Source organism: Carassius gibelio, chromosome B21 (assembly GCF_023724105.1).
Source record: "Carassius gibelio isolate Cgi1373 ecotype wild population from Czech Republic chromosome B21, carGib1.2-hapl.c, whole genome shotgun sequence".
Classification (NCBI taxonomy): Eukaryota; Metazoa; Chordata; class Actinopteri; order Cypriniformes; family Cyprinidae; genus Carassius; species Carassius gibelio.
In genome coordinates, this window is record NC_068416.1 from 2,879,860 (window position 1) to 2,893,827 (window position 13,968).

The 13,968-nt window shown below is 37.6% G+C and overlaps 1 protein-coding gene across 4 annotated transcripts in view; it reads left to right on the forward strand.

Moving 5' to 3' along the window:
* LOC127985986 (uncharacterized) overlaps positions 1-13,968 on the forward strand; it is a 64,736-nt gene that overhangs the window by 14,037 nt on the left and 36,731 nt on the right. The window contains exon 6 of one of the 4 annotated variants that reach the window (XM_052588211.1): positions 2-1,046. The exons of the other annotated variants lie outside the window; for them this stretch is intronic. The gene's annotated coding sequence lies outside the window, so the exon portion shown is untranslated. Of the gene's footprint in view, position 1; positions 1,047-13,968 lie in introns of those variants that run through there. 4 annotated transcript variants of the gene reach the window in all.

The window sequence follows — 13,968 nt, forward strand, 5'->3', positions numbered from 1 at the left end:
GAGACAAAGGAACTTTTCCCTCCGCTTCAGATCGCGCACGTTCATTGGTTGGTCACGCGAAAAGAGGCGTGAACCATTCCAAGCCATAAGAATCGACCGAACAAGGTCCGCCTTCTCTCTCTTCTTCTCGCTCTTCGTTCACGGACACGCTGCTCTCAGAACAAAGGCCCGCTCCCGCTGCTCCACGCTCACGCCAAGATCCAGCGCAGCTCACACGCGTGTCACACGGCCTCCGGCACACGCACGCTGTTTTCAAAAGGACCAGCGCACGCACGCTGGGCCATGCAAGAGTGTTGTTATGATTTGATCCGTTGTTGGCTGAGAAGGGTTACTGACTGTGATTTCCATACCTGAGCTCATTCTGTGATCTCATTCATTTTCTCTCTCTCTCTTTCTCTCTCTCTCTCTCTCTCTCCCTTATTTGGATTCCGTTATGTCTTGTACAAAGGTTACTGTCTGTATTGTCGTACGCATATTTACTCTGTGTGATTTGTAGTTTCGATGTATTATTAGTCAATTATTAAAACCCATATATTCATGATTCTTGTCTCCACCACCCTGCTCACATTACGAGTCACTGAGATGTCTGATCTTTAGCTACAAGCTTTAAATTTAGAAACTAAATTTATCATAAGGATAGGATAATGTTTTCATGGCCAGAGAATATTTTTCCTTGAACTATAAGAAGTGATAACTTTATTGAAGATTGATAGGTCAATCTGGTTTGCTGGACAAACCACTGTTTGATTTACAGTAAGAGATATCACAATAATTGATATGAAGAATGGAATATTGACATATTAATGAGTAAATTACAGTGCCCTGTGCTATTATAGACAATTGAGCTATTTTTCATAATCAATAAAATTTATTGTAACTGTCATATGAGATATATATATTAATCATATTCCTGATTAATTATTCAAATTCCCTATATATCATTTGAGTTAATTATTCTGTACATCCCATTGTTGCTACATTTAATTTTTTTAAATTTTTGTTTACAGACGTTAAAATATGTAGTGTCCATAAAAACGTGAAGCAGGCTCACTCCAGTGAACTGCAATCTGTTCTGCTGTGTTTTGTTGCAGAAAATGCATTCATAATCCTTCCGTGTGTGAAGCCAAGCAGAACTATCTAAAACAGTTTGGAGATTAAAATAATTGTGAAACAGGTAAAAGTTATAATAAACAGATGTGTCTCATTTAAAAAAAAAAAAATCAGCAGTATCTTCAAAAGATTTCTTGAACCTTTTAATGACATTACTCCAAGACCTTCGCTTCAGAACACGCAACGCACGCGGACTTAATTGCAATTTGAATATCACACTAAGGATATCCTCTCTCGTCCTTCACTGTCGTAGCTCATCTTTTGTATCCTTCCAATCTCCTCCGGGGTTCTCGAGACCAGTGAGTTTCGCAGGTGTCGCTCATTTCCAAATCACTCCACAGGCCTCACTCACTTCCCACGGCTCTCGGCCCCGCCCCACTCGTCACATTCGTGCAGCCCTAGACTTCTGAACTGTGTGAGTGTGTGTGTCATTGAAATGCAAATTTAGCTGCAGCCAAGTGACTTTGTGCGACCCACCTTGTTCCATTCTGTGACCCACAAGTGGGTCGCGACCCACAGTTTGAAAAACCCTTGGTTTACAGTATGAAGAATTTTTAGGTATAATATTTCACAGTTCGCTGTATTTTTTTTTCTATACTCACTTACATAAATGAAGTAGTGTCCTGCACCCACCAGTAAAACAATTTAATCAATTATATCTGATTTCTGGATTGACTGTGGATAAATTCTTGTTAAATGTAAGGGAAACAGGTCAATTTAGCTCAAAGGGAATCATTTAAGATTTTAAAGGGAATTTGAACAGAATCACTGTTTCACGGCTGGTCACGGAGACGCCCTGCGATTCAGTGAACTAGCCGTTTAACATCAAATCTGCGCTGGATACTAATATCCAAACTATAGTGAAACACTATCAATTAGCACAGTAACAAGATCGGCAGCTTAAGACATTAACTTGTAAGCACAAAACACAAGATACTTCTCTTTTCAATATGAATAAGGCTTTATTAGATAAATCTAAGACATATAAACTAATCTAACACATAAACGCACGCACACACACATTCACACAAGTTGCAGGAATATCGAAAGTTAGGGAAAGATGAGTTTAAGAGAATGGAAATATGGAATCCCAAGTTTACAGCAATACGTTAAATTGCATAGACATGAACAACCATCAATCACGTAATTAGCCCTTGCATTGAGTTCCTCAATGTGACTAAAATTATATTAGATACACCAGCACAACAAATATCTGGGGATACGTTGCCTTAGTTTCCTGTGAAAGGGACTCCAGTTGAAAGGGGTATCCCGGTGTCGCTGATTGGCTGGAAGTTCAGTTGGCTGAAGTGACGTCTTGGGGAGCCCGTGCTTGGGCGTTGGCTGAAGCTGGAGTTGTGTGGCTGGTCGGAGTTCAAACGCGCAGACGAGGTCGACGTTACAAAACTTAACTCAGAACACGAAACTCTCAAACGGAAAAGAAAAGAAATAAAGTTTGACGAGACTAGGTTGTGTTCCTTCTCATTGTAGCATAAGTAGCAGCAGGCAGGCACGCTGGAACCGCGCTCAAAGAACCATGATGACTAACCGCATGGATAGATGCTACAAGCTAAAGCTAGGTAGCAAAGCTACAAGCTAAGAGCAGGCATGACTGATAGCACAAGCAATGCTAGAACTAAAAGCCGACATGGCTAATAGCAGCAGCTAGACTAGAACTAAAAGCCAAATTTAATCGTGTCCAAAGTTTTTAAACTTCCTTGTTGGCCACCCCTCAAATGTTGCCTTGACCAATCAGATATGGTCCTGGGGTCTGGGGTATCATAAATCATTGTTTATCTTACCAAGCATGTGGTTCTTGCCTCACAGGGTCTAATTTTGGACATGATTCCTATAACATGATTATGATATATTTTACAAATAAATGATTGTCAGGACAATATCAAGCAAGAAAATGCGATTATTTCAATACTAGACATGACTATGTATCCTATAGTTATCAAAAGACATACACAATAAGTGATTATACATGATAGTCAAATGTGTGGGTTACACGTAAATGAATATGGAGTTAAGCAATAGAATGATTCATTCATAAGTCTTTTTTGAGTTCATTCTGGTCCATATATAATGTATAAAAAGGGTTTCTTTGCCATTCTCTGGCAAAGGACTTTTCTGTGAAGACAAAGGTTTAAAGCCCTTCCCCCTTAGGAATTTCAGTCTGGTTTCACTGGCTGGGGGGGGAAGTCAATGCAAGTATTTAACTTGATCTCCTGGGTTTACATGTGATGTCCAGCGTTGCATTCCAATCACGAACAATAAATTTGACAATCTCTTCTTCGAATTAAAATTGTCAATAATTGTTCTATTGGTGTTAATGTTGAAAGCTGTTGTGTGAACAAGTTGGTTGGTTGGTTATCTTGCTTGGTTCTTGTGGCACTAGAACTGATTTATGACTTCCTGAGGAATTCAGCTCATGTTTCAATGCACACAGCTCTGATAGACTCTTTGATTTGTCTGATTTGACTCATTTCTGCTACATAAAACTACAAAGTAATTCAGTCAAGAGCAGTGAGTGATTTACTTTCATTTTCATACATTAAAGACACTGACAGCAGAGCTAGTAAATTAGGCACGGCCACTTTAAGAGACAGTGCATCCATTATAATGATACACATCCGATTTCTTTCTCAACTCTTTACTTTACTTAAGACATAACCACAGACTTTTCGAACACACTTTATAAGACAGGTATTTTGACACATTTAGTATGTATTTGTCGGTACAAAAGCAAGAAGACTTTGAGACGTGTCTTTGCGTGCACCCTGAACACCAGAACACTGCGGTGCTGAATTAAGCTCTTTCGCATCCTTTTCTGTTTGTTTAAACTGCGATTTGTATTTGTTCGTTCAGGTGCAGGAGGACGCGAACGTCCTGAAGGAGAGCTCGGTTCAGTGTTGATGTCCGTGAGACGTGGCTCTCTCATGTGCACTGAACACGGCGCGCGAGTAACCAGCAACTCAGTTGAGCTTTGCCGCATTGCAGGGCTGAAGCCAACTTGATGTGTTGAATGCTCAGAGCACGTTATAAAATGTTTTTAAAATACACATTTATGTTTTAATAAATGCTCATAGTAAATCATAGCATATTGCCTAAAGCATACAAAAGGTACAAAAATGACCTCAAAAAAATGATGGTCGCAATGTCATTGCAAAAGGTTGCATATGCATTTTGGTCTCTGTGTAGTTCCCTGTTAGGCCATGACTTCGCCCTTAGAACTCTATATACTTTATTAGCTTCAAAGGGAGGAGTATGCGTGTTTGATAAGTGGTTATGAAATTCTGGGAAAAAATATTGCTTTAAGGCAACAACAAATGAACACGTACAGTTATCCACTGTATTTATGACTGTGATATGTTTTTTTAGAGTGAATTGTACTCACAATAGTCTGCTCAAGTTGCAAAATTACACAAAACTGCAATTTCTTTCAAATACTTCTTTGCATACTTTTTTATGCATAAGCTAGGGTATGCATGCAGTGTGTATGACACAAATTTCATAATCAGCCCAATACACAAGAAATTTGTCCACGAGGGGGAAACACTAGCCTCGTGGGTGCCAACGGCCTGGGTTTTTTGGCCTGACGAAAACCTTAGGCCAAAGAGGGCCAGCTGGGGTTAGAGGAGTGGTTATGAACAAGGGTGTTGTTTCTGCATGTCTGGAGAGTGTCAGCACTGCAGATAATTTCATAAAGCTAACAGCTATAAAAGCAGCATTAAAAACTTCTTAAAGTCAGCCTGAATCAGAAGTTGCAAACGACTTTTCTCCAGTGTTGTGATGTATTTCCGAGAGAAACGGAATACTAAATGAGGGAAAATAGTGGGCGTCGGTTTATTTTCCAACTAGTACCTGATTGGATCTAGAAAAGTAGGTGTTTCATTCAGAAATGGAGGCAGATCTAAACGCAAGGGACCCACTTTATATTAAGTGGCCTTAACTACTATGTACTTACATTTTAATTAATGATTTAGTACAATGTACTTATTGTGTACATGTTTTTACATTGTACTTATGTTTTTAAAAACTACACGTAATTACATCTGTATTTAATTTCTGTAATTACATAATTACACTGTTGACCCATACTTTACACCTTAACCCACCCTTAAACTTACCCATACCTCCAGCCCTCTCCCTAACCTTACCCCATCCCACCTCAATAGCAGCAAAAGTGTTTTACAATACAATATGAACACAATAAGTACATTGTACTTATTTTTTTATGTAAATACATAGTAGTTAAGGCCACCTAATAAAGTGGGACCAACGCAAGTTTACAATCAGTTGTTGAGGATTGGGATTGCTCGCCGCCTGAAACACTGCCTGCAGCCCCATTTACCGTCAAACTTTGTGAGGTACCAAATGTTGTACACTGACGGGACCGCATTAACTGTTAATGACAGATATCTCACAAACCCCATTCCGTGTTCTGTCCAATTTTTGAAGCATTTGTGCCTGAAGTACTTTGAGCACATCCGTGGGAATGCTGCTGTTATCCCTCCTTCCCCGAAATGTAAAACTTCGAGCCATCTGGACTAGTGCTGCAACAACACGTCGACGTGAGGACAAGGACAAATAAAACGGCCCTTTGTTCCCTTTGCAAAACCGACATGGTGTACCACGGCAGCACAACTGCGATGCGCGAGCGCCTCAGAGGAAAACATCTTGGCGCTCTCCGGTTACGGTTTAACTGGTTACCGTGTGATCTGGTGACCAACTTCCTGGTTCAGGTCTGATATTCTTGCGCTTGCGGCATTCAGAAAAAGTTGAGATGTCTTTAACTCTATGCGGTGTGGACGCGCCTGGAAAAAAAGAGTGCGTCGCGACCGCGCCGCTTCCATTATGAGCGCGCTTATTGCGCGCCTACATTGGAAATGACGTGATATTTGAACGGCCTCTTAAAAGACAGCGCGCCGCAAGACAACAGTCACAAACCACCGAGCTACCCCGAATCAGCTCCAGATCTCTGGAAACCATGCTAAACCATAGCAGAACCCTGACTACATTTTATGGTTTGTGATGCTAAAGAACATTTCATGACGTCTCAGACGACTGTAAATTTATGGCTACTGTGGTTTAATTATAAACGCTATCATAAACTCATATTTACAATAGTAAAATCGTTTTCTTTGCTTCTTTATTATTTTATACTGTAAAAACTTCAACCACATTGGTTGAAAATGAATAAAGGTTGAAATATTATATTAGAAGTTGTACTTATATTTTTTTTGTAAAGTTCTCCAAAGGATTCATTAGCTAATTAAAAAAAGAACATTAAATTAATTATTTATTGTAATAAAAATTATCGTTAGATTAGTCGACCTATCGAAAAAATAATCGTTAGATTAGTTGACAAAAAATAATCGTTAGTTGCAGCTCTAATCTGGACCGTAATGAAGGAATTTTAGGGAATGGGAAAGTGTTTTGTGAGTGCCACAACCAAAAATGCACCTCCTCACCATCCCTACTTTCACGCGCTGTCAATGCTCGCAAACACCCTGACAGCCTGTCCACTGTCAGTTGGAGGGGCGTGGTTACTGATGCTAAGCAGGCACCCAAACCCTTAAGTGGAGCTCAAAACTCACTTTCAGTCAGCAGCAAGTTTTTGAAATATCTTGATACGATGTGGATTATAATCACCATACAAGGCAGAAATAAAAGACTATTGTTAGTCAATGAGTACATGCTAGACATTAACATTACAACAGTAAACATTGGTAAATGTGACTGCTTGAAGAAATAAAATGTCAGCTTCTTATTCTGTATCACAATCGTGTATTTATTTATTAACATATTTTATCTGTCATAAGTCTCATCTCAAGTGTTTGCTTCGCATAACCTATGTCATTAAAATATAATAAAGGTTTTTGTTCAGGAGCTTTTATAAAGAATATAGAAATGGATATAGGCTACTGTGACTACACATACACAGAAACAGACTCAACTGAATAAGCAGGCTATGTTCATACTACTTTATTTCTGTGTGACTCATTTTCAATCCTGAAAATTAATTTATTATGATCAATGTATAATTATAGATGCTTTTAGATTTAAATATTTAACAAAGCATTCAAACAAACGGACACTTTTTTCATGTTCGTTTTGTGAACACGCTAGTTCCAGTCACTTATTCGTTTTCTGATAGCTTCTCTTTGTTGGTGAAATTATGGGATTGCATAACGTTGTTCCTGAGAGTCGTGTAAAGAGTGGGTTTTACTTAAGTGCAGCTGAGCTTCTGGCCTGACAGTGGAAACGCAGTACTATTTTGGCCTCGGTGCTGCAGGTCCGAGGCTATTAATCCCGCCCGGCCTGTTTAACCTGTTAACCTGACCCCCCATTATGGGATTCACAGCTGAAAGTGCTCTACCTAACTTATAATTCCTACTTCAGTGTGTTACAAACATAATGTTGGTGTCTTTGGAAAGAAAACCCTTTGGTCTTTACTTTTTATCAACCAGATTTGATAATGCTCAAAAATATAAAAAGTTATAGACACTGAAGTGCCTTGAATTTTTTTTACCACACTTAAATATTTTTTTAATTGATATAAAAATACATGAAATCATCACATTACAAATCTAGAAAAGTAATGGGTTGAAAGTCACATGTCTCATGAGTTTCTGTTTCAAATCTGAATATTTTTATGAGACTATGTCTACACCACCACCCCCCAGATATAACAAATATTTACCAACTGTATTGAAGGCTTCTACAAACTATTTATTCATTAAACATACCATTGCATAGTTTTTTTTTTTCAATTTTAAAACATTAGACAGAAACTTAGACATCATAAGTGATTTATTTGAGCACTAGAAAAATACAATAAGAATAATTTAAGAAAAATAAGAAATGCAGCATTTACAATTAATTACAATGCAAATAAGTGCTGATGTGCTGATGGCCACTTATACAGATGGTTATAACACAATTGCGCCATAAAGTAAATAATCCACTCTCTCTATTCATATTGACACGTTCACTTTGAATAGCCGTGATCATACAGTAATAGCGAGCTGATTTGGGCTGATTTGCACTCAAACAAATGGTAATCATTAAATAAATGGTAATTCAGCATAAAACACGCTCTCACATATATAAAAACTGTAGAAAAATAAAACAAACTAAGAAAAAGGTGATTGCTATAAGTTCCACCTCCATCAGCTGACAGGTGCATCAGAGTGCGTCACGAGAGAGCGCCAGAATTCAAATATACCATCTTTCGCCTATCTTTCATTCACTTTTTTTTTTCCTGTGGATCATCTCATTCTGTTTGTGACACTGTACGCTGCAAAACCATGCAATTTTTTTTTTTTAGGGATGCACCGAATCTAGATTTTATGGGTTCGGACGAATACCGAATCCACGGTTTAAGATTTGGCCGAAACCGAATACTGAATCCTACTCGCATCCTTATTCCATTAACACAGTAAAACACATTAATGAAGTAAACAACGTCCTAGGGCTGGGCGATATGGAGCAAAAAATATATCTCAATATATTTTGCTATATCTCGATATACGATATATATATCTCGATATCTTTACAGGAAAAATTTTGTTTACAAAAACAAATATGGCAAATATTACATGTTAAGGGGCCTATGAAACATTTTATTTTTTTCTTCACCATATGTTTTATTGTTACCTAATTCTGTTTTTTAGCATGTGCAATTATTTAAATGCATAAAAACAACTTAATTAGTTAAAAACAATTCTTAAAATAGCCTTATGTGAAATGTTTTTTTTCCCTTCAGAAATTCTGTGTATTTAAATTTTTCTGATTATCAAATGAAGGCATAAAACATTCTTTTAATTTATCTTTTAATTATTTAAAATTAAGCAAACTTTATTTTTTGGTAAACAAAGGGGATTTACTATTAAAAATAAAATGTGGGAGAAATGTTGTGTGATTATTCCTTATAAAATTATTCCTTATAGATTTCTGTCAAATACTTTTATTTTGACGGGTTTACCTTTACAGTTCTGTGTATGTGATACCACAGTCTATGATGTGATATGAGCTAGTCTTACTCAAATCAAACGGTCAGATGCTCATGAAGTGACTCTCAGTGCAGTTCTGGAGATGTTCCTCATGTGTTCACGTCTTTATTTAGAGAGAGGAAAGACAATGAAATCAGCGCGAGCGTTATGCGAGCTTCCGTGTTTAATGAATGAAGACGCGCTTCTGCTCCATTTGTTGACACAGACACGCAGAACATGCAGGATTCATATTTAAATAGACTTTTCCGGGTTAATATTTGCAGATATTAGTCCATTTCGCGATTTGATGTAAGTGCATGACCGACTTTTGATTAATTCATTTAAAATTTGACCAATTCCGTGACATTCCGCGTTAAACTGTAAATTCCATTTTTATGACTGGATTCCGCGATTCCGTCCGCGTTTCATTGGGCCCTACAGTAGACATCTGCCTGCCGTTCGCCCTACGCCTTAAAACTGAAGTATCTCCATATAGACCCCTTTTGCGCGGACGTCACAGGTACGTCACGGCGCTAGCTGGAGGCAAAACAAACGGAAAACTGGAGGCGGCTAATACAAACCAACACAGGGTCGGCTACTCAAGGAGCTTAAAATGTCGTCTTGTTGTGTTGTTGGTTGCCAGAATTGACGGAGAACATTTTATATACATTGTTGTGATTAATTGTGACTGGAATTTAAGAACATGGTAAGAAAGAATAAATACAGAAAGTTTATAATTATTTTCCAGTCTTCAGAATTTTTATTTCTAGAAAATATTTACATCTTAATAATAATTTTACTGTAATGTCACTCTTTATTTAATCTAAGGATTTATACACCCTCAGTTTCTCGGTTTCTCTATCAGGTAAGTGTAGATGTCAGGCCACTCAATCAGAGGTAACTTAATCCTGTCAGATCGTCCATCCAATGAGTGATTGTGTACGGGTCGACCAATCTGGTTCCGTCCGTTAAAGTTAACTTTTTCAAATAATTATCGCGGTCCCGGACAGTGAGTTACCTTAAATATTCAGATAAAGCAGATATACTCAGATTTTCTCCAACCATTGTTAAAAAAACAAGCTAAGAAAACTCGCTAGCTACCGTTTGTTCAATTGTTGAGGGGAATCTTTCTGCCTCCAGCTAAGCCCCGCCCACACAAATACGTCACCTTGTTTACCAACTGTAAAAGGGTCTATATAGCTGTGCATTATAGAAATAAATTAAACTTTTAAAATATATTTAAAACTTTTGACCAGTTGTGTACATTGCCACATTTAAATGAAAACTCAACTTGTAATAAACAAAGCACACATTCTCAAAGAACTTACATTCTGGTGACTACTTCCTTCCCTCACTGCTTTCAGTTCCCTTCAGTCATTCCCAGACCTCCTTGTTTTTAATCTTTCCCTCAAATCTACAGAAACAAACATCATTTTACAGACAATTTGGATAAGTCATGAATTGCAATAGTTATATAACTATAATCACAATGCTAATTATAAATATATATTGAATCAGCACACAAGTATCGGGATAGTATTGAATTGGCAGATTAGCGTATCATCCCAGCCCTAGTTACTACAGTCAAAACAATGAAACTCTCTATCAATAACTGATATTTAAAACTGTTAAAAGAAAAGGCTAAAAATATTGCACACATATAATACACAACACATATAATACTCTTCCTTTGGTGTTTTGAATATTTCTATGAGTAATGCTACACGCTGTGACTTTGTGTTGCTTCAAGTGCATCATTCTGCGCACTGGTTGTGTTTACGCGATGCACGCTGTATAGGAGCCATACCCTTTCGTATTATAATACATTAGCACAATGAAAGATTCTTGTTCTGTCCCATCTACCACATGTTGCTGCCTTCATTACTGTGCTATAAATTTAAAAGAAATGTATTTTACACACACATACATTATACACACACACACACACACACACACACACACACATATATATATATATATATATATATATATATATATATATATATATATATATATATATATATATAGACAGTTTCAACGGCAACAACATAAACAAACGTTACTGCGCGCGCGCGCTTTTGTGGACCTAACCTAACCGGTAGACTTCCAAATAGAATCAATAACAACAGCCAAGTCCCTCTAGAGTAGATATTTTTTGATAACAAACAAAATATGTTTGCTGCGTGGATCAGGCGGACTTGATGAAAATGTAAATTCATCCTTTGCCAGCAGGAGATGTTTTAAAGCATAGACATAAAGTGCGAGAAATAGAGGTTTCCCCAGTAACAGCTGTAAACAAAGCAGAGCTGGTACGCTCACACGCTGCTTTATCAGGCATATAACATGCAAGTCTTCCTTCAGAAATACAGCGATATAAAAACACCTGTGCCTCGTTTTGATATTTAAACATATAAATGTTAGTAATTATTAAACGTGCAGTACGTAACGTTACTCATGTTTATTCAACGAAGCCTTTTTGAAAATCGATCAGTTTTAAAATTGTGGCGAGTCTCCAAAAATAAATACATGTATTGGAAACATCCCGCAGCACAACCACCTGAGCCCAACTTCAGTCTACGCATCAGCTTGCCTTTAACTGCGTTTGTAGAAGGCACTGCAGCCAGACCGATATACACAACACAGACTGGAAGTTAACTTAGGTCCAGGCGCGTGCTATATATATATATATATATATATCAGTTTGAGACCAAAGGTTTGGACACACCTTCTCATTTAAAGAGTTTTCTTTATTTTCATGACTATGAAAATTGTAGATTCACACTGAAGGCATCAAAACTATGAATTAACACATGTGGAATTATATATGGAATTATATACATAACAAAAAAGTGTGAAACAACTGAAAATATGTCATATTCTAGGTTCTTCAAAGTAGCCACCTTTTGCTTTGATTACTGCTTTGCACACTCTTGGCATTTTCTTGATGAGCTTCAAGAGGTAGTCATCTGAAATGGTCTTCCAACAGTCTTGAAGGAGTTCCCCGAGAGATGCTTAGCACTTGTTGGCCCTTTTGCCTTCTGTCTGCGGTCCAGCTCACCCCTAAACCATCTCGATTGGGTTCAGGTCCGGTGACTGTGGAGGCCAGGTCATCTGGTGCAGCACCCCATCACTCTCCTTCTTGGTCAAATAGCCCTTGATGCCTTCAGTGTGACTCTACAATTTTCATAGTCATGAAAATAAAGAAAACTCTTTGAATGAGAAGGTGTGTCCAAACTTTTGGTCTTTACTGTAAAATATATATTTTACAGTTGTATATATATATATATATATATACACACACACACACACACACACACACACACACACACACACACACACACACACACACACACACATACACACACACACACACATACTTTTGCACATCCTGTCATCCTGCACATCCTGGGTGTTACTGCAATAGACTGCAGCATTAAGGTTAACGATTAATCGATTATTTGATCATTAATTTAAACGACGATCGATCATGGAAATGATTGAAAATTGACATCCCTACACAGAAGTATAGAAAATTCTCCATTGATTTAAAATTTTTTTTGCAAAAAACGACACTGATATCGGATCAGAATTACTGTCTCTTCTCATAGTGACAGCCAATCACATTAGTTTTCTGGTATTGCATGCACTTGATTGGCTTGCGTCTGCGCTAGGGTATTTGCATAAGATGTTCTGACTGGAGGACGGCTGCATTGGCGCTTGAGAAGTCTTCAACTTCTATTTAGAATTAATTTCTAGAATTAATTTCACCATCCTTGACGTCACTTCATTTAAAAGTAAACGAGAGGCGTTGACGCCCCGTGTGATGGGGCGTTATATGTCTGGATACCGCTGCACAAATCTTTCAATCACGAGAAATGTAGTTCCAGCACGGCCTTACATCCAGGACAGCAGAATGGTCAGGATGACCTGAAACACATAACCAACTGAAATCAATTTAAAAGTATTTAGTCTTGCCTGAGTGATACTGAAACAACCAGGTTTAGTTTTTCACCCAGGAGAAACTGCTTCCTGTGGAACAGTCTCCATGAAGAATGATCTCTTGATCCTGGATCCTTGCTGCCATCCACGCAGAGATGATTTGGAGGATATGTGGTTGTGTCTAAAGGGTAATGAATCAATGTTACAAGAATACTGATAGCAGCACTATTGATCCTGTACCTTATGTAAATGTTTTCAGTACTGAACAAGTCAGGAACCAAATTAGTACCAGTTCTTGAAACCCATCTCTACTTGTAATAGTTGTCTTGTTGCTGCTGCCCAGACTGTCTCTTTCCCTGATGATAAATATATGTGTTCATTTTTAAAGCAATAAATAATACATTTAAATTACTAGGTGGTAACAAATATATTTCCTTATAAGGAACTCACTGAATCATGGACTCAACTGGTGGTTGTCAGGCCCTAAGAAAGTGAACAATTTGTTTACTTTTTGTGAAACGAAAGTATCAGATCAATTTGAGAATTAAACTAGCATTAAAAAGCTTGCATGTGAAAAACACCATCAACACCAATAATGAACAGATGACAGAATTTACAAGCCTGCCACTTGAGGGAGAAAAGGGGAAATTATTAATCCCACATAACGTTACACTGAACATGATTTCGGCAGCCTCGGTCTAATTAATGTTAAACTTTATATTTAACGTTCTATCGGTTTATATTCAAGTTCACAGCATGGCTAGCATGAGCATCATCAAGCTCGAGCAGCAGGTATTCAAACAAACTAATTAACGTTACTACGGTTAAAAATTTAATTATTAGAAAGTTAACACTGTATAGTTTATAGTGATAAATTTCAAATAATTTAAAACAGGTAAGGTTATATTCGATTTTTACAGTT